General features: G+C 56.4%; 1 long non-coding RNA gene across 1 annotated transcript; it reads right to left on the bottom strand.

Moving 5' to 3' along the window:
- Positions 1-778: 778 nt before the first annotated feature.
- LOC129200466 (uncharacterized) lies at positions 779-2,165 on the bottom strand. Its single transcript, XR_008574917.1, has 3 exons — positions 2,022-2,165; positions 1,889-1,935; positions 779-1,768 (listed from the first exon to the last, which is right to left on the bottom strand). It is a non-coding gene; the product is annotated as an uncharacterized LOC129200466 (long non-coding RNA).
- Positions 2,166-21,574: the final 19,409 nt, after the last annotated feature.

Here is a 21,574-nt window from a genome sequence, read left to right as displayed (position 1 = left end):
CCGCAAACGCGACCGTGAGACACGAGAAGGCCGCGAGCAAGAATGGCTACCGTGGCGAAGGTAAGACTGGCGAGGAAGCCCTATGGCACCGCAACGTTGCGGGTGCTTTATAGCGGCCCCGGGAAAGAGGCGACGGCCTTGGCCGGCGAGAGAAAGAGGCTGTCAAAACTGAAATGACAGATGCATCAGAGGCCGGGTTTTAAGATCTAAGGCCTTTAAAAACGTGGGGAATGAAACCTGAGAAAAGAACTCGGGGCAAACGTAACGCTCGGAGGAGCTGCTGGCAGCGCCCGGCTGGGCGCCGCAATAGACGTCCGCTCAGAAACATCTACGACACAATACACGCCAAACAGAGCTATGCTTTAAGCTATAACTACAAGAGAGAAACTGGCTTGATGAGCTCAATACCAATGAGCACAGATATTCAAGACTCATGAGATCTAATAAGGTACCTGGTGATCACAAAAAGCAGCGGAGGCATCGAGACCTGAGGGAGTTGCGGCGTACAGCATAAGACAGACAACGCAACCTACACGACACAACCGCAGGCGGGCTGAAAGCGCCCTGCCCGGCGCGGTCTAGCACGGTGCCGACGAGTAACCCGCGCCCTTTGCCTACCCGAAGGCGACCGCTCCCGGACAGCCCTCTCCCGTACGCTAACTTTAAAAGCCATCCCCTGCACCTCCCAAACTTGTCCGGACCTACCTTCTTACGGCGCTCTGCTCTCTTCCTCTGCCGCTCGTCGGTGGGCATCTAGCCAGTCCGCATCTGGAAAAATCACACCGAGTTATCAAACAAGTCACCCAGATGCCGAGCGAGAGCCAAACAATTCCGGACGGGCCGTATCGGCACGCTAACCGTACGCTCCTATTGCTATTCCGCCTATCCCCGACTCGACAGCCCTGGGCAGAGCAGCTCCACACACACACACCACACACAGAGACAGACGCTACACAGAACGCTACAAACAACGCGACTCACAAACGAGAGAACACTCTTAGCGAGAGGAATGACTCCCGGACCGGAGAGGCTGCCGAACAAGGCGACCTATAGGGCACGACACCCAGGTGAGGAAGCTCTATGGCAACCCCAGAAGAGAATTGACCATAAATGGCCTGTTATAAGAAGTTACTGTCAAAACCGAGATGATGGGGGCAGCAAGAAGCCCGTCTTCAAGACCTAAGGAGGTAAGGATGCAGGGAGGAAGACCCAGTCCCTGAAAACGGATAGCTGGAGAGCAGAGCTCCGGACGCAGCCTGGTATAGCGCTGCAAATAGAGGACCCTCCAGAAACTTCCGACACGCAACAACGATCCACGCCGTAAGCTCGCTATGCGAGAAAAGAAGCGCCCGATTGGCGGTACGCTGACAAGTACCGGCGTTCGAGAGCCTAGGGACGGCGCCTGAGAAGCGTGCCGTGCCCCTCGAGCGCAAAGAGGGCGTTGAGACCCGAGGAAGGGCTGAGACACACAGGACGAGACACGCAGACATAACACAGGCTGCAACTGCCCTGCCCGGTCTAGCATCGTGGTGACATGTAACCCGCTCCCTTTGCCCAGCCAAGGGGAACTGCTCCCAGACAGCCCTCGCCCCGGCGCTAGCCATAAAACCCCTCCACCACGACCCCCAAACTCGCTCCCTCCCCGGCCACGGTCCCTCAACTTAGCTTTCCGAGGGCCGGGGATCCGAATCCATCAGCAACAAAAACATCACCACCGCGCATTGGCTAACTGGGATGTTCCTGCAATTGCCCGGTGCCTCTTCATCAGCTACAATAGAAAACAGAACACAAACAAAACAGCACTGTCAGTCAGCGTTGCATCAACCGGCCAACACCAACTTCTCCCATGACACCCCCTTCCTCACAAGCACCGTGTCCTTCTGCTCACCTGCTCGGTCCAGAGATGGACCCTGCAGCTGTCCTCACTTGCAGCACCTAAGACGCCAAGAGACAGAAAATTACTCCTATGTTTGTCAGAAGTCACCGCTCCCACAATCGCCCTCGCCATTCCTCGAGCTCACCTGAAATGACCGACCCACCTCCTTACGGCGCTCTGCTCCCCTCCTGTGCTGCTCTTTGGTGCGCTTCCTCTCTCTCTCTGCATCTGGAAAAAAAAAAAAAAAACCCAAGATAATTAAACAAGTCAGCCAGATGCCGAGCGAGAGCCAAACAATTCCAGACTGGCCATACTGACACACTAACCGTACACTTCTATCGCTATTCCGCCTAACCCTGGACTCGACAGCCCCGGGCAGAGCAGCTCCACGCCCAAGACACACACGCACGGGGATCAACGCTACACAGAATGCTACAAACAACACAAATCACAAGTGAGAGAAAACTCTCAGCGAGAGGAACGACTCCCGGACCGGAGAGGCTGCCCAACAAGATGACCTACAGGGCGTGACGCCCGGGCGCAGAAGCTCTATGGCAACCCCAGAAAAGAATGGACCGTGATAGCCAGTTGTAAGAAGCTACGGTCAAAACCAGGGCGAGGGATGCGGCAAGAAGCCTCTCTTCAAGACCTAAGAATGTAACGACGCAGAGAAGAAGCCTCGGTCCCTGAAAAGGAACGGCTGGAGAGCAGAGCTCCCGATGCAGCCGGGGATGAGGCGGCAAGAAAAGGACCCGCCGGAAGCTTCCGACACGCGAGAACGATCCACGCCGTAAGCTCGCTAGGCAAGCAAAAGAAGCGCCCCGTTGGCGCTACACCGATGAATACAGGCGTTCGAGAGCCTAGGGACGGCGCCCGAGAAGCATGCCGTGCCCTTTGAGTGCAAAGAGGGCGTTGAGACCCGAGGAAGGGCTGAGACACACAGGACAAGACACACAACAAACATACCACAGACACAGGCTGGAACTGCCCTGCCCAACACAGCCTAGTATTGTGTTGACAAGTAACCCGCTCCCTTTGCCCACCCTAGGGGACCGCTGCCAGACAGCTCTTGCCCCTACGCTAACCGCAACACATCTCCCCTGCGACCCCCGAACTTGCCCCCTCCTCGGCCCGCTCCCTCCCTGGCCCCGGTCCCCCAACTTAGCTTTCAGAGGGCCGAGGATCTGAATCCATCCACAACAAACAACATGCGCATTGTGCATCGGCTAACTGGGATCTTCCGGCAGTCGTCTGGACCCTCTTCACCTAGAGTAAACACATCACCAAAACAAACAAAACATTGTTGTCAGTCAGCATCGCACCAGTCAACACCAACCTTGCCCACAACGCCCCCCTCTCCTCAGAAGCACCGTGTCTTTCCGCTCACCTGCTCGGTCCAGAGACTGACCCCTGCAGCCGTCATCCCTCGTGGCACCTAAAACGCCAAGAGACACAAAATTACTCCTACGTTTGTCAGAAGTCACCGCTCCCACAACCGCCCTCGCCGTTCCTCCAGCTCACCTCAAACGGACATCCGGTTCCAAGGGTGGCCACGCAGCGCCTGCAAAACCAGAGGGAAATGCTCAAACAAGTTGCCTTATACTGCTTTGCTATTAGACACTGACAAGCGCCTCACCTTCTCAGAACGCTCGTCGGCACGCGGCTTCGCCCCTCCGAGGCTCCCTGCGGCACCTGCCAAAAAATCAAGCGAGAGGCACGTGCTCAGACACTGCTCAAAACTGCGGCTTGCCCGCACCGATTCCTACCTCCCCCTCCTTGACCTCAGCCGCTTGCTCACCTGGCCTCCGTCGTTTTGGGCTGCCGTCCTTGCGCCCCACCTAGAAAACACAAACAAAGGATCCCTGTATCTTAAACAGCAATGCAACACCAGAAAAATAACTGCTGTACTTCAGCCCGCTAGTCGCCGCTCACCTGGCCCGAGTCACCTCCCGTGTCCGTGTCCGACGGGGTCCATATCCACCTTTGCACCTTCAAAATAAAAGCCACACACAAATCTGAATGGAGTCATGTAGGCACCAGCCACATCTTCCCTCCGACTCCACTGGCCGACCCACCTCCTTACGGCGCTCTGCTCCCCTCCTGTGCTGCTCTTTGGTGCGCTTCCTCTCTCTCTCTGCATCTGGAAAAAAAAAAAAAAACCCAAGATAATTAAACAAGTCAGCCAGATGCCGAGCGAGAGCCAAACAATTCCAGACTGGCCATACTGACACACTAACCGTACACTTCTATCGCTATTCCGCCTAACCCTGGACTCGACAGCCCCGGGCAGAGCAGCTCCACGCCCAAGACACACACGCACGGGGATCAACGCTACACAGAATGCTACAAACAACACAAATCACAAGTGAGAGAAAACTCTCAGCGAGAGGAACGACTCCCGGACCGGAGAGGCTGCCCAACAAGATGACCTACAGGGCGTGACGCCCGGGCGCAGAAGCTCTATGGCAACCCCAGAAAAGAATGGACCGTGATAGCCAGTTGTAAGAAGCTACGGTCAAAACCAGGGCGAGGGATGCGGCAAGAAGCCTCTCTTCAAGACCTAAGAATGTAACGACGCAGAGAAGAAGCCTCGGTCCCTGAGAACGGACGGCTGGAGAGCAGAGCTCCCGATGCAGCCGGGGATGAGGCGGCAAGAAAAGGACCCGCCGGAAGCTTCCGACACGCGAGAACGATCCACGCCGTAAGCTCGCTAGGCAAGCAAAAGAAGCGCCCCGTTGGCGCTACACCGATGAATACAGGCGTTCGAGAGCCTAGGGACGGCGCCCGAGAAGCATGCCGTGCCCTTTGAGTGCAAAGAGGGCGTTGAGACCCGAGGAAGGGCTGAGACACACAGGACAAGACACACAACAAACATACCACAGACACAGGCTGGAACTGCCCTGCCCAACACAGCCTAGTATTGTGTTGACAAGTAACCCGCTCCCTTTGCCCACCCTAGGGGACCGCTGCCAGACAGCTCTTGCCCCTACGCTAACCGCAACACATCTCCCCTGCGACCCCCGAACTTGCCCCCTCCTCGGCCCGCTCCCTCCCTGGCCCCGGTCCCTCAACTTAGCTTTCAGAGGGCCGAGGATCTGAATCCATCCACAACAAACAACATGCGCACTGTGCATCGGCTAACTGGGATCTTCCGGCAGTCGTCTGGACCCTCTTCACCTAGAGTAAACACATCACCAAAACAAACAAAACATTGTTGTCAGTCAGCATCGCACCAGTCAACACCAACCTTGCCCACAACGCCCCCCTCTCCTCAGAAGCACCGTGTCTTTCCGCTCACCTGCTCGGTCCAGAGACTGACCCCTGCAGCCGTCATCCCTCGTGGCACCTAAGACGCCAAGAGACACAAAATTACTCCTACGTTTGTCAGAAGTCACCGCTCCCACAACCGCCCTCGCCGTTCCTCCAGCTCACCTCAAACGGACATCCGGTTCCAAGGGTGGCCACGCAGCGCCTGCAAAACCAGAGGGAAATGCTCAAACAAGTTGCCATATACTGCTTTGCTATTAGACACTGACAAGCGCCTCACCTTCTCAGAACGCTCGTCGGCACGCGGCTTTGCCCCTCCGGGGCTCCCTGCGGCACCTGCCAAAAATCAAGCGAGAGGCACGTGCTCAGACACTGCTCAAAACTGCGGCTTGCCCGCACCGATTCCTACCTCCCCCTCCTTGACCTCAGCCGCTTGCTCACCTGGCCTCCGTCGTTTTGGGCTGCCGTCCTTGCGCCCCACCTAGAAAACACAAACAAAGGATCCCTGTATCTTAAACAGCAATGCAACACCAGAAAAATAACTGCTGTACTTCAGCCCGCTAGTCGCCGCTCACCTGGCCCGAGTCACCTCCCGTGTCCGTGTCCGACGGGGTCCATATCCACCTTTGCACCTTCAAAATAAAAGCCACACACAAATCTGAATGGAGTCATGTAGGCACCAGCCACATCTTCCCTCCGACCCCACTGGCCGACCCACCTCCTTACGGCGCTCTGCTCCCCTCCTGTGCTGCTCTTTGGTGCGCTTCCTCTCTCTCTCTGCATCTGGAAAAAAAAAAAAAAAAACCAAGATAATTAAACAAGTCAGCCAGATGCCGAGCGAGAGCCAAACAATTCCAGACTGGCCATACTGACACACTAACCGTACACTTCTATCGCTATTCCGCCTAACCCTGGACTCGACAGCCCCGGGCAGAGCAGCTCCACGCCCAAGACACACACGCACGGGGATCAACGCTACACAGAATGCTACAAACAACACAAATCACAAGTGAGAGAAAACTCTCAGCGAGAGGAACGACTCCCGGACCGGAGAGGCTGCCCAACAAGATGACCTACAGGGCGTGACGCCCGGGCGCAGAAGCTCTATGGCAACCCCAGAAAAGAATGGACCGTGATAGCCAGTTGTAAGAAGCTACGGTCAAAACCAGGGCGAGGGATGCGGCAAGAAGCCTCTCTTCAAGACCTAAGAATGTAACGACGCAGAGAAGAAGCCTCGGTCCCTGAAAAGGAACGGCTGGAGAGCAGAGCTCCCGATGCAGCCGGGGATGAGGCGGCAAGAAAAGGACCCGCCGGAAGCTTCCGACACGCGAGAACGATCCACGCCGTAAGCTCGCTAGGCAAGCAAAAGAAGCGCCCCGTTGGCGCTACACCGATGAATACAGGCGTTCGAGAGCCTAGGGACGGCGCCCGAGAAGCATGCCGTGCCCTTTGAGTGCAAAGAGGGCGTTGAGACCCGAGGAAGGGCTGAGACACACAGGACAAGACACACAACAAACATACCACAGACACAGGCTGGAACTGCCCTGCCCAACACAGCCTAGTATTGTGTTGACAAGTAACCCGCTCCCTTTGCCCACCCTAGGGGACCGCTGCCAGACAGCTCTTGCCCCTACGCTAACCGCAACACATCTCCCCTGCGACCCCCGAACTTGCCCCCTCCTCGGCCCGCTCCCTCCCTGGCCCCGGTCCCCCAACTTAGCTTTCAGAGGGCCGAGGATCTGAATCCATCCACAACAAACAACATGCGCACTGTGCATCGGCTAACTGGGATCTTCCGGCAGTCGTCTGGACCCTCTTCACCTAGAGTAAACACATCACCAAAACAAACAAAACATTGTTGTCAGTCAGCATCGCACCAGTCAACACCAACCTTGCCCACAACGCCCCCCTCTCCTCAGAAGCACCGTGTCTTTCCGCTCACCTGCTCGGTCCAGAGACTGACCCCTGCAGCCGTCATCCCTCGTGGCACCTAAGACGCCAAGAGACACAAAATTACTCCTACGTTTGTCAGAAGTCACCGCTCCCACAACCGCCCTCGCCGTTCCTCCAGCTCACCTCAAACGGACATCCGGTTCCAAGGGTGGCCACGCAGCGCCTGCAAAACCAGAGGGAAATGCTCAAACAAGTTGCCATATACTGCTTTGCTATTAGACACTGACAAGCGCCTCACCTTCTCAGAACGCTCGTCGGCACGCGGCTTCGCCCCTCCGGGGCTCCCTGCGGCACCTGCCAAAAATCAAGCGAGAGGCACGTGCTCAGACACTGCTCAAAACTGCGGCTTGCCCGCACCGATTCCTACCTCCCCCTCCTTGACCTCAGCCGCTTGCTCACCTGGCCTCCGTCGTTTTGGGCTGCCGTCCTTGCGCCCCACCTAGAAAACACAAACAAAGGATCCCTGTATCTTAAACAGCAATGCAACACCAGAAAAATAACTGCTGTACTTCAGCCCGCTAGTCGCCGCTCACCTGGCCCGAGTCACCTCCCGTGTCCGTGTCCGACGGGGTCCATATCCACCTTTGCACCTTCAAAATAAAAGCCACACACAAATCTGAATGGAGTCATGTAGGCACCAGCCACATCTTCCCTCCGACCCCACTGGCCGACCCACCTCCTTACGGCGCTCTGCTCCCCTCCTGTGCTGCTCTTTGGTGCGCTTCCTCTCTCTCTCTGCATCTGGAAAAAAAAAAAAAAAACCAAGATAATTAAACAAGTCAGCCAGATGCCGAGCGAGAGCCAAACAATTCCAGACTGGCCATACTGACACACTAACCGTACACTTCTATCGCTATTCCGCCTAACCCTGGACTCGACAGCCCCGGGCAGAGCAGCTCCACGCCCAAGACACACACGCACGGGGATCAACGCTACACAGAATGCTACAAACAACACAAATCACAAGTGAGAGAAAACTCTCAGCGAGAGGAACGACTCCCGGACCGGAGAGGCTGCCCAACAAGATGACCTACAGGGCGTGACGCCCGGGCGCAGAAGCTCTATGGCAACCCCAGAAAAGAATGGACCGTGATAGCCAGTTGTAAGAAGCTACGGTCAAAACCAGGGCGAGGGATGCGGCAAGAAGCCTCTCTTCAAGACCTAAGAATGTAACGACGCAGAGAAGAAGCCTCGGTCCCTGAAAAGGAACGGCTGGAGAGCAGAGCTCCCGATGCAGCCGGGGATGAGGCGGCAAGAAAAGGACCCGCCGGAAGCTTCCGACACGCGAGAACGATCCACGCCGTAAGCTCGCTAGGCAAGCAAAAGAAGCGCCCCGTTGGCGCTACACCGATGAATACAGGCGTTCGAGAGCCTAGGGACGGCGCCCGAGAAGCATGCCGTGCCCTTTGAGTGCAAAGAGGGCGTTGAGACCCGAGGAAGGGCTGAGACACACAGGACAAGACACACAACAAACATACCACAGACACAGGCTGGAACTGCCCTGCCCAACACAGCCTAGTATTGTGTTGACAAGTAACCCGCTCCCTTTGCCCACCCTAGGGGACCGCTGCCAGACAGCTCTTGCCCCTACGCTAACCGCAACACATCTCCCCTGCGACCCCCGAACTTGCCCCCTCCTCGGCCCGCTCCCTCCCTGGCCCCGGTCCCTCAACTTAGCTTTCAGAGGGCCGAGGATCTGAATCCATCCACAACAAACAACATGCGCACTGTGCATCGGCTAACTGGGATCTTCCGGCAGTCGTCTGGACCCTCTTCACCTAGAGTAAACACATCACCAAAACAAACAAAACATTGTTGTCAGTCAGCATCGCACCAGTCAACACCAACCTTGCCCACAACGCCCCCCTCTCCTCAGAAGCACCGTGTCTTTCCGCTCACCTGCTCGGTCCAGAGACTGACCCCTGCAGCCGTCATCCCTCGTGGCACCTAAAACGCCAAGAGACACAAAATTACTCCTACGTTTGTCAGAAGTCACCGCTCCCACAACCGCCCTCGCCGTTCCTCCAGCTCACCTCAAACGGACATCCGGTTCCAAGGGTGGCCACGCAGCGCCTGCAAAACCAGAGGGAAATGCTCAAACAAGTTGCCATATACTGCTTTGCTATTAGACACTGACAAGCGCCTCACCTTCTCAGAACGCTCGTCGGCACGCGGCTTCGCCCCTCCGAGGCTCCCTGCGGCACCTGCCAAAAATCAAGCGAGAGGCACGTGCTCAGACACTGCTCAAAACTGCGGCTTGCCCGCACCGATTCCTACCTCCCCCTCCTTGACCTCAGCCGCTTGCTCACCTGGCCTCCGTCGTTTTGGGCTGCCGTCCTTGCGCCCCACCTAGAAAACACAAACAAAGGATCCCTGTATCTTAAACAGCAATGCAACACCAGAAAAATAACTGCTGTACTTCAGCCCGCTAGTCGCCGCTCACCTGGCCCGAGTCACCTCCCGTGTCCGTGTCCGACGGGGTCCATATCCACCTTTGCACCTTCAAAATAAAAGCCACACACAAATCTGAATGGAGTCATGTAGGCACCAGCCACATCTTCCCTCCGACCCCACTGGCCGACCCACCTCCTTACGGCGCTCTGCTCCCCTCCTGTGCTGCTCTTTGGTGCGCTTCCTCTCTCTCTCTGCATCTGGAAAAAAAAAAAAAAACCAAGATAATTAAACAAGTCAGCCAGATGCCGAGCGAGAGCCAAACAATTCCAGACTGGCCATACTGACACACTAACCGTACACTTCTATCGCTATTCCGCCTAACCCTGGACTCGACAGCCCCGGGCAGAGCAGCTCCACGCCCAAGACACACACGCACGGGGATCAACGCTACACAGAATGCTACAAACAACACAAATCACAAGTGAGAGAAAACTCTCAGCGAGAGGAACGACTCCCGGACCGGAGAGGCTGCCCAACAAGATGACCTACAGGGCGTGACGCCCGGGCGCAGAAGCTCTATGGCAACCCCAGAAAAGAATGGACCGTGATAGCCAGTTGTAAGAAGCTACGGTCAAAACCAGGGCGAGGGATGCGGCAAGAAGCCTCTCTTCAAGACCTAAGAATGTAACGATGCAGAGAAGAAGCCCCGGTCCCTGAGAATGGATGGCTGGAGAGCAGAGCTCCCGATGCAGCCGGGGATGAGGCGGCAAGAAAAGGACCCGCCGGAAGCTTCCGACACGCGAGAACGATCCACGCCGTAAGCTCTCTAGGCAAGCAAAGAAGCGCCCCGTTGGCGCTACACCGATGAATACAGGCGTTCGAGAGCCTAGGGACGGCGCCCGAGAAGCATGCCGTGCCCTTTGAGTGCAAAGAGGGCGTTGAGACCCGAGGAAGGGCTGAGACACACAGGACAAGACACACAACAAACATACCACAGACACAGGCTGGAACTGCCCTGCCCAACACAGCCTAGTATTGTGTTGACAAGTAACCCGCTCCCTTTGCCCACCCTAGGGGACCGCTGCCAGACAGCTCTTGCCCCTACGCTAACCGCAACACATCTCCCCTGCGACCCCCGAACTTGCCCCCTCCTCGGCCCGCTCCCTCCCTGGCCCCGGTCCCCCAACTTAGCTTTCAGAGGGCCGAGGATCTGAATCCATCCACAACAAACAACATGCGCACTGTGCATCGGCTAACTGGGATCTTCCGGCAGTCGTCTGGACCCTCTTCACCTAGAGTAAACACATCACCAAAACAAACAAAACATTGTTGTCAGTCAGCATCGCACCAGTCAACACCAACCTTGCCCACAACGCCCCCCTCTCCTCAGAAGCACCGTGTCTTTCCGCTCACCTGCTCGGTCCAGAGACTGACCCCTGCAGCCGTCATCCCTCGTGGCACCTAAGACGCCAAGAGACACAAAATTACTCCTACGTTTGTCAGAAGTCACCGCTCCCACAACCGCCCTCGCCGTTCCTCCAGCTCACCTCAAACGGACATCCGGTTCCAAGGGTGGCCACGCAGCGCCTGCAAAACCAGAGGGAAATGCTCAAACAAGTTGCCATATACTGCTTTGCTATTAGACACTGACAAGCGCCTCACCTTCTCAGAACGCTCGTCGGCACGCGGCTTTGCCCCTCCGGGGCTCCCTGCGGCACCTGCCAAAAATCAAGCGAGAGGCACGTGCTCAGACACTGCTCAAAACTGCGGCTTGCCCGCACCGATTCCTACCTCCCCCTCCTTGACCTCAGCCGCTTGCTCACCTGGCCTCCGTCGTTTTGGGCTGCCGTCCTTGCGCCCCACCTAGAAAACACAAACAAAGGATCCCTGTATCTTAAACAGCAATGCAACACCAGAAAAATAACTGCTGTACTTCAGCCCGCTAGTCGCCGCTCACCTGGCCCGAGTCACCTCCCGTGTCCGTGTCCGACGGGGTCCATATCCACCTTTGCACCTTCAAAATAAAAGCCACACACAAATCTGAATGGAGTCATGTAGGCACCAGCCACATCTTCCCTCCGACCCCACTGGCCGACCCACCTCCTTACGGCGCTCTGCTCCCCTCCTGTGCTGCTCTTTGGTGCGCTTCCTCTCTCTCTCTGCATCTGGAAAAAAAAAAAAAAAAACCAAGATAATTAAACAAGTCAGCCAGATGCCGAGCGAGAGCCAAACAATTCCAGACTGGCCATACTGACACACTAACCGTACACTTCTATCGCTATTCCGCCTAACCCTGGACTCGACAGCCCCGGGCAGAGCAGCTCCACGCCCAAGACACACACGCACGGGGATCAACGCTACACAGAATGCTACAAACAACACAAATCACAAGTGAGAGAAAACTCTCAGCGAGAGGAACGACTCCCGGACCGGAGAGGCTGCCCAACAAGATGACCTACAGGGCGTGACGCCCGGGCGCAGAAGCTCTATGGCAACCCCAGAAAAGAATGGACCGTGATAGCCAGTTGTAAGAAGCTACGGTCAAAACCAGGGCGAGGGATGCGGCAAGAAGCCTCTCTTCAAGACCTAAGAATGTAACGACGCAGAGAAGAAGCCTCGGTCCCTGAAAAGGAACGGCTGGAGAGCAGAGCTCCCGATGCAGCCGGGGATGAGGCGGCAAGAAAAGGACCCGCCGGAAGCTTCCGACACGCGAGAACGATCCACGCCGTAAGCTCGCTAGGCAAGCAAAAGAAGCGCCCCGTTGGCGCTACACCGATGAATACAGGCGTTCGAGAGCCTAGGGACGGCGCCCGAGAAGCATGCCGTGCCCTTTGAGTGCAAAGAGGGCGTTGAGACCCGAGGAAGGGCTGAGACACACAGGACAAGACACACAACAAACATACCACAGACACAGGCTGGAACTGCCCTGCCCAACACAGCCTAGTATTGTGTTGACAAGTAACCCGCTCCCTTTGCCCACCCTAGGGGACCGCTGCCAGACAGCTCTTGCCCCTACGCTAACCGCAACACATCTCCCCTGCGACCCCCGAACTTGCCCCCTCCTCGGCCCGCTCCCTCCCTGGCCCCGGTCCCCCAACTTAGCTTTCAGAGGGCCGAGGATCTGAATCCATCCACAACAAACAACATGCGCATTGTGCATCGGCTAACTGGGATCTTCCGGCAGTCGTCTGGACCCTCTTCACCTAGAGTAAACACATCACCAAAACAAACAAAACATTGTTGTCAGTCAGCATCGCACCAGTCAACACCAACCTTGCCCACAACGCCCCCCTCTCCTCAGAAGCACCGTGTCTTTCCGCTCACCTGCTCGGTCCAGAGACTGACCCCTGCAGCCGTCATCCCTCGTGGCACCTAAAACGCCAAGAGACACAAAATTACTCCTACGTTTGTCAGAAGTCACCGCTCCCACAACCGCCCTCGCCGTTCCTCCAGCTCACCTCAAACGGACATCCGGTTCCAAGGGTGGCCACGCAGCGCCTGCAAAACCAGAGGGAAATGCTCAAACAAGTTGCCATATACTGCTTTGCTATTAGACACTGACAAGCGCCTCACCTTCTCAGAACGCTCGTCGGCACGCGGCTTTGCCCCTCCGAGGCTCCCTGCGGCACCTGCCAAAAATCAAGCGAGAGGCACGTGCTCAGACACTGCTCAAAACTGCGGCTTGCCCGCACCGATTCCTACCTCCCCCTCCTTGACCTCAGCCGCTTGCTCACCTGGCCTCCGTCGTTTTGGGCTGCCGTCCTTGCGCCCCACCTTGAAAACACAAACAAAGGATCCCTGTATCTTAAACAGCAATGCAACACCAGAAAAATAACTGCTGTACTTCAGCCCGCTAGTCGCCGCTCACCTGGCCCGAGTCACCTCCCGTGTCCGTGTCCGACGGGGTCCATATCCACCTTTGCACCTTCAAAATAAAAGCCACACACAAATCTGAATGGAGTCATGTAGGCACCAGCCACATCTTCCCTCCGACCCCACTGGCCGACCCACCTCCTTACGGCGCTCTGCTCCCCTCCTGTGCTGCTCTTTGGTGCGCTTCCTCTCTCTCTCTGCATCTGGAAAAAAAAAAAAAAAAACAAGATAATTAAACAAGTCAGCCAGATGCCGAGCGAGAGCCAAACAATTCCAGACTGGCCATACTGACACACTAACCGTACACTTCTATCGCTATTCCGCCTAACCCTGGACTCGACAGCCCCGGGCAGAGCAGCTCCACGCCCAAGACACACACGCACAGGGATCAACGCTACACAGAATGCTACAAACAACACAAATCACAAGTGAGAGAAAACTCTCAGCGAGAGGAACGACTCCCGGACCGGAGAGGCTGCCCAACAAGATGACCTACAGGGCGTGACGCCCGGGCGCAGAAGCTCTATGGCAACCCCAGAAAAGAATGGACCGTGATAGCCAGTTGTAAGAAGCTACGGTCAAAACCAGGGCGAGGGATGCGGCAAGAAGCCTCTCTTCAAGACCTAAGAATGTAACGACGCAGAGAAGAAGCCTCGGTCCCTGAAAAGGAACGGCTGGAGAGCAGAGCTCCCGATGCAGCCGGGGATGAGGCGGCAAGAAAAGGACCCGCCGGAAGCTTCCGACACGCGAGAACGATCCACGCCGTAAGCTCGCTAGGCAAGCAAAAGAAGCGCCCCGTTGGCGCTACACCGATGAATACAGGCGTTCGAGAGCCTAGGGACGGCGCCCGAGAAGCATGCCGTGCCCTTTGAGTGCAAAGAGGGCGTTGAGACCCGAGGAAGGGCTGAGACACACAGGACAAGACACACAACAAACATACCACAGACACAGGCTGGAACTGCCCTGCCCAACACAGCCTAGTATTGTGTTGACAAGTAACCCGCTCCCTTTGCCCACCCTAGGGGACCGCTGCCAGACAGCTCTTGCCCCTACGCTAACCGCAACACATCTCCCCTGCGACCCCCGAACTTGCCCCCTCCTCGGCCCGCTCCCTCCCTGGCCCCGGTCCCCCAACTTAGCTTTCAGAGGGCCGAGGATCTGAATCCATCCACAACAAACAACATGCGCACTGTGCATCGGCTAACTGGGATCTTCCGGCAGTCGTCTGGACCCTCTTCACCTAGAGTAAACACATCACCAAAACAAACAAAACATTGTTGTCAGTCAGCATCGCACCAGTCAACACCAACCTTGCCCACAACGCCCCCCTCTCCTCAGAAGCACCGTGTCTTTCCGCTCACCTGCTCGGTCCAGAGACTGACCCCTGCAGCCGTCATCCCTCGTGGCACCTAAGACGCCAAGAGACACAAAATTACTCCTACGTTTGTCAGAAGTCACCGCTCCCACAACCGCCCTCGCCGTTCCTCCAGCTCACCTCAAACGGACATCCGGTTCCAAGGGTGGCCACGCAGCGCCTGCAAAACCAGAGGGAAATGCTCAAACAAGTTGCCATATACTGCTTTGCTATTAGACACTGACAAGCGCCTCACCTTCTCAGAACGCTCGTCGGCACGCGGCTTCGCCCCTCCGGGGCTCCCTGCGGCACCTGCCAAAAATCAAGCGAGAGGCACGTGCTCAGACACTGCTCAAAACTGCGGCTTGCCCGCACCGATTCCTACCTCCCCCTCCTTGACCTCAGCCGCTTGCTCACCTGGCCTCCGTCGTTTTGGGCTGCCGTCCTTGCGCCCCACCTAGAAAACACAAACAAAGGATCCCTGTATCTTAAACAGCAATGCAACACCAGAAAAATAACTGCTGTACTTCAGCCCGCTAGTCGCCGCTCACCTGGCCCGAGTCACCTCCCGTGTCCGTGTCCGACGGGGTCCATATCCACCTTTGCACCTTCAAAATAAAAGCCACACACAAATCTGAATGGAGTCATGTAGGCACCAGCCACATCTTCCCTCCGACCCCACTGGCCGACCCACCTCCTTACGGCGCTCTGCTCCCCTCCTGTGCTGCTCTTTGGTGCGCTTCCTCTCTCTCTCTGCATCTGGAAAAAAAAAAAAAAAACCAAGATAATTAAACAAGTCAGCCAGATGCCGAGCGAGAGCCAAACAATTCCAGACTGGCCATACTGACACACTAACCGTACACTTCTATCGCTATTCCGCCTAACCCTGGACTCGACAGCCCCGGGCAGAGCAGCTCCACGCCCAAGACACACACGCACGGGGATCAACGCTACACAGAATGCTACAAACAACACAAATCACAAGTGAGAGAAAACTCTCAGCGAGAGGAACGACTCCCGGACCGGAGAGGCTGCCCAACAAGATGACCTACAGGGCGTGACGCCCGGGCGCAGAAGCTCTATGGCAACCCCAGAAAAGAATGGACCGTGATAGCCAGTTGTAAGAAGCTACGGTCAAAACCAGGGCGAGGGATGCGGCAAGAAGCCTCTCTTCAAGACCTAAGAATGTAACGACGCAGAGAAGAAGCCTCGGTCCCTGAAAAGGAACGGCTGGAGAGCAGAGCTCCCGATGCAGCCGGGGATGAGGCGGCAAGAAAAGGACCCGCCGGAAGCTTCCGACACGCGAGAACGATCCACGCCGTAAGCTTGCAGGGCAAGCAAAAGAAGCGCCCCGTTGGCGCTACACCGATGAATACAGGCGTTCGAGAGCCTAGGGACGGCGCCCGAGAAGCATGCCGTGCCCTTTGAGTGCAAAGAGGGCGTTGAGACCCGAGGAAGGGCTGAGACACACAGGACAAGACACACAACAAACATACCACAGACACAGGCTGGAACTGCCCTGCCCAACACAGCCTAGTATTGTGTTGACAAGTAACCCGCTCCCTTTGCCCACCCTAGGGGACCGCTGCCAGACAGCTCTTGCCCCTACGCTAACCGCAACACATCTCCCCTGCGACCCCCGAACTTGCCCCCTCCTCGGCCCGCTCCCTCCCTGGCCCCGGTCCCCCAACTTAGCTTTCAGAGGGCCGAGGATCTGAATCCATCCACAACAAACAACATGCGCACTGTGCATCGGCTAACTGGGATCTTCCGGCAGTCGTCTGGACCCTCTTCACCTAGAGTAAACACATCACCAAAACAAACAAAACATTGTTGTCAGTCAGCATCGCACCAGTCAACACCAACCTTGCCCACAACGCCCCCCTCTCCTCAGAAGCACCGTGTCTTTCCGCTCACCTGCTCGGTCCAGAGACTGACCCCTGCAGCCGTCATCCCTCGTGGCACCTAAGACGCCAAGAGACACAAAATTACTCCTACGTTTGTCAGAAGTCACCGCTCCCACAACCGCCCTCGCCGTTCCTCCAGCTCACCTCAAACGGACATCCGGTTCCAAGGGTGGCCACGCAGCGCCTGCAAAACCAGAGGGAAATGCTCAAACAAGTTGCCTTATACTGCTTTGCTATTAGACACTGACAAGCGCCTCACCTTCTCAGAACGCTCGTCGGCACGCGGCTTTGCCCCTCCGGGGCTCCCTGCGGCACCTGCCAAAAATCAAGCGAGAGGCACGTGCTCAGACACTGCTCAAAACTGCGGCTTGCCCGCACCTATTCCTACCTCCCCCTCCTTGACCTCAGCCGCTTGCTCACCTGGCCTCCGTCGTTTTGGGCTGCCGTCCTTGCGCCCCACCTAGAAAACACAAACAAAGGATCCCTGTATCTTAAACAGCAATGCAACACCAGAAAAATAACTGCTGTACTTCAGCCCGCTAGTCGCCGCTCACCTGGCCCGAGTCACCTCCCGTGTCTGTGTCCGACGGGGTCCATATCCACCTTTGCACCTTCAAAATAAAAGCCACACACAAATCTGAATGGAGTCATGTAGGCACCAGCCACATCTTCCCTCCGACTCCACTGGCCGACCCACCTCCTTACGGCGCTCTGCTCCCCTCCTGTGCTGCTCTTTGGTGCGCTTCCTCTCTCTCTCTGCATCTGGAAAAAAAAAAAAAAAACCAAGATAATTAAACAAGTCAGCCAGATGCCGAGCGAGAGCCAAACAATTCCAGACTGGCCATACTGACACACTAACCGTACACTTCTATCGCTATTCCGCCTAACCCTGGACTCGACAGCCCCGGGCAGAGCAGCTCCACGCCCAAGACACACACGCACGGGGATCAACGCTACACAGAATGCTACAAACAACACAAATCACAAGTGAGAGAAAACTCTCAGCGAGAGGAACGACTCCCGGACCGGAGAGGCTGCCCAACAAGATGACCTACAGGGCGTGACGCCCGGGCGCAGAAGCTCTATGGCAACCCCAGAAAAGAATGGACCGTGATAGCCAGTTGTAAGAAGCTACGGTCAAAACCAGGGCGAGGGATGCGGCAAGAAGCCTCTCTTCAAGACCTAAGAATGTAACGACGCAGAGAAGAAGCCCCGGTCCCTGAGAACGGACGGCTGGAGAGCAGAGCTCCCGATGCAGCCGGGGATGAGGCGGCAAGAAAAGGACCCGCCGGAAGCTTCCGACACGCGAGAACGATCCACGCCGTAAGCTCGCTAGGCAAGCAAAAGAAGCGCCCCGTTGGCGCTACACCGATGAATACAGGCGTTCGAGAGCCTAGGGACGGCGCCCGAGAAGCATGCCGTGCCCTTTGAGTGCAAAGAGGGCGTTGAGACCCGAGGAAGGGCTGAGACACACAGGACAAGACACACAACAAACATACCACAGACACAGGCTGGAACTGCCCTGCCCAACACAGCCTAGTATTGTGTTGACAAGTAACCCGCTCCCTTTGCCCACCCTAGGGGACCGCTGCCAGACAGCTCTTGCCCCTACGCTAACCGCAACACATCTCCCCTGCGACCCCCGAACTTGCCCCCTCCTCGGCCCGCTCCCTCCCTGGCCCCGGTCCCTCAACTTAGCTTTCAGAGGGCCGAGGATCTGAATCCATCCACAACAAACAACATGCGCACTGTGCATCGGCTAACTGGGATCTTCCGGCAGTCGTCTGGACCCTCTTCACCTAGAGTAAACACATCACCAAAACAAACAAAACATTGTTGTCAGTCAGCATCGCACCAGTCAACACCAACCTTGCCCACAACGCCCCCCTCTCCTCAGAAGCACCGTGTCTTTCCGCTCACCTGCTCGGTCCAGAGACTGACCCCTGCAGCCGTCATCCCTCGTGGCACCTAAGACGCCAAGAGACACAAAATTACTCCTACGTTTGTCAGAAGTCACCGCTCCCACAACCGCCCTCGCCGTTCCTCCAGCTCACCTCAAACGGACATCCGGTTCCAAGGGTGGCCACGCAGCGCCTGCAAAACCAGAGGGAAATGCTCAAACAAGTTGCCATATACTGCTTTGCTATTAGACACTGACAAGCGCCTCACCTTCTCAGAACGCTCGTCGGCACGCGGCTTTGCCCCTCCGAGGCTCCCTGCGGCACCTGCCAAAAATCAAGCGAGAGGCACGTGCTCAGACACTGCTCAAAACTGCGGCTTGCCCGCACCGATTCCTACCTCCCCCTCCTTGACCTCAGCCGCTTGCTCACCTGGCCTCCGTCGTTTTGGGCTGCCGTCCTTGCGCCCCACCTAGAAAACACAAACAAAGGATCCCTGTATCTTAAACAGCAATGCAACACCAGAAAAATAACTGCTGTACTTCAGCCCGCTAGTCGCCGCTCACCTGGCCCGAGTCACCTCCCGTGTCCGTGTCCGACGGGGTCCATATCCACCTTTGCACCTTCAAAATAAAAGCCACACACAAATCTGAATGGAGTCATGTAGGCACCAGCCACATCTTCCCTCCGACTCCACTGGCCGACCCACCTCCTTACGGCGCTCTGCTCCCCTCCTGTGCTGCTATTTGGTGCGCTTCCTCTCTCTCTCTGCATCTGGAAAAAAAAAAAAAAAACCAAGATAATTAAACAAGTCAGCCAGATGCCGAGCGAGAGCCAAACAATTCCAGACTGGCCATACTGACACACTAACCGTACACTTCTATCGCTATTCCGCCTAACCCTGGACTCAACAGCCCCGGGCAGAGCAGCTCCACGCCCAAGACACACACGCACGGGGATCAACGCTACACAGAATGCTACAAACAACACAAATCACAAGTGAGAGAGAACTCTCAGCGAGAGGAACGACTCCCGGACCGGAGAGGCTGCCCAACAAGATGACCTACAGGGCGTGACGCCCGGGCGCAGAAGCTCTATGGCAACCCCAGAAAAGAATGGACCGTGATAGCCAGTTGTAAGAAGCTACGGTCAAAACCAGGGCGAGGGATGCGGCAAGAAGCCTCTCTTCAAGACCTAAGAATGTAACGACGCAGAGAAGAAGCCTCGGTCCCTGAGAACGGACGGCTGGAGAGCAGAGCTCCCGATGCAGCCTAGGACTAGGCTGCAAAAAGAGGACCCGCCGGAAGCTTCCGACACGCGAGAACGATCCACGCCGTAAGCTTGCAGGGCAAGCAAAAGAAGCGCCCCGTTGGCGCTACACCGATGAATACAGGCGTTCGAGAGCCTAGGGACGGCGCCCGAGAAGCATGCCGTGCCCTTTGAGTGCAAAGAGGGCGTTGAGACCCGAGGAAGGGCTGAGACACACAGGACAAGACACACAACAAACATACCACAGACACAGGCTGGAACTGCCCTGCCCAACACAGCCTAGTATTGTGTTGACAAGTAACCCGCTCCCTTTGCCCACCCTAGGGGACCGCTGCCAGACAGCTCTTGCCCCTACGCTAACCGCAACACATCTCCCCTGCGACCCCCGAACTTGCCCCCTCCTCGGCCCGCTCCCTCCCTGGCCCCGGTCCCTCAACTTAGCTTTCAGAGGGCCGAGGATCTGAATCCATCCACAACAAACAACATGCGCACTGTGCATCGGCTAACTGGGATCTTCCGGCAGTCGTCTGGACCCTCTTCACCTAGAGTAAACACATCACCAAAACAAACAAAACATTGTTGTCAGTCAGCATCGCACCAGTCAACACCAACCTTGCCCACAACGCCCCCCTCTCCTCAGAAGCACCGTGTCTTTCCGCTCACCTGCTCGGTCCAGAGACTGACCCCTGCAGCCGTCATCCCTCGTGGCACCTAAGACGCCAAGAGACACAAAATTACTCCTACGTTTGTCAGAAGTCACCGCTCCCACAACCGCCCTCGCCGTTCCTCCAGCTCACCTCAAACGGACATCCGGTCCAAAAGGTGGCCACGCAGCGCCTGCAAAACCAGAGGGAAATGCTCAAACAAGTTGCCATATACTGCTTTGCTATTAGACACTGACAAGCGCCTCACCTTCTCAGAACGCTCGTCGGCACGCGGCTTTGCCCCTCCGAGGCTCCCTGCGGCACCTGCCAAAAATCAAGCGAGAGGCACGTGCTCAGACACTGCTCAAAACTGCGGCTTGCCCGCACCGATTCCTACCTCCCCCTCCTTGACCTCAGCCGCTTGCTCACCTGGCCTCCGTCGTTTTGGGCTGCCGTCCTTGCGCCCCACCTAGAAAACACAAACAAAGGATCCCTGTATCTTAAACAGCAATGCAACACCAGAAAAATAACTGCTGTACTTCAGCCCGCTAGTCGCCGCTCACCTGGCCCGAGTCACCTCCCGTGTCTGTGTCCGACGGGGTCCATATCCACCTTTGCACCTTCAAAATAAAAGCCACACACAAATCTGAATGGAGTCATGTAGGCACCAGCCACATCTTCCCTCCGACTCCACTGGCCGACCCACCTCCTTACGGCGCTCTGCTCCCCTCCTGTGCTGCTCTTTGGTGCGCTTCCTCTCTCTCTCTGCATCTGGAAATAAAAAAAAAAAACCAAGATAATTAAACAAGTCAGCCAGATGCCGAGCGAGAGCCAAACAATTCCAGACTGGCCATACTGACACACTAACCGTACACTTCTATTGCTATTCCGCCTAACCCTGGACTCGACAGCCCCGGGCAGAGCAGCTCCACGCCCAAGACACACACGCACGGGGATCAACGCTACACAGAATGCTACAAACAACACAAATCACAAGTGAGAGAAAACTCTCAGCGAGAGGAACGACTCCCGGACCGGAGAGGCTGCCCAACAAGATGACCTACAGGGCGTGACGCCCGGGCGCAGAAGCTCTATGGCAACCCCAGAAAAGAATGGACCGTGATAGCCAGTTGTAAGAA

Source organism: Grus americana, unplaced genomic scaffold (assembly GCF_028858705.1).
Source record: "Grus americana isolate bGruAme1 unplaced genomic scaffold, bGruAme1.mat scaffold_164, whole genome shotgun sequence".
Lineage (NCBI taxonomy): Eukaryota > Metazoa > Chordata > Aves > Gruiformes > Gruidae > Grus > Grus americana.
Note: the sequence above shows the minus strand (reverse complement) of the source record. Positions and strands in the feature narration are given on the sequence as shown.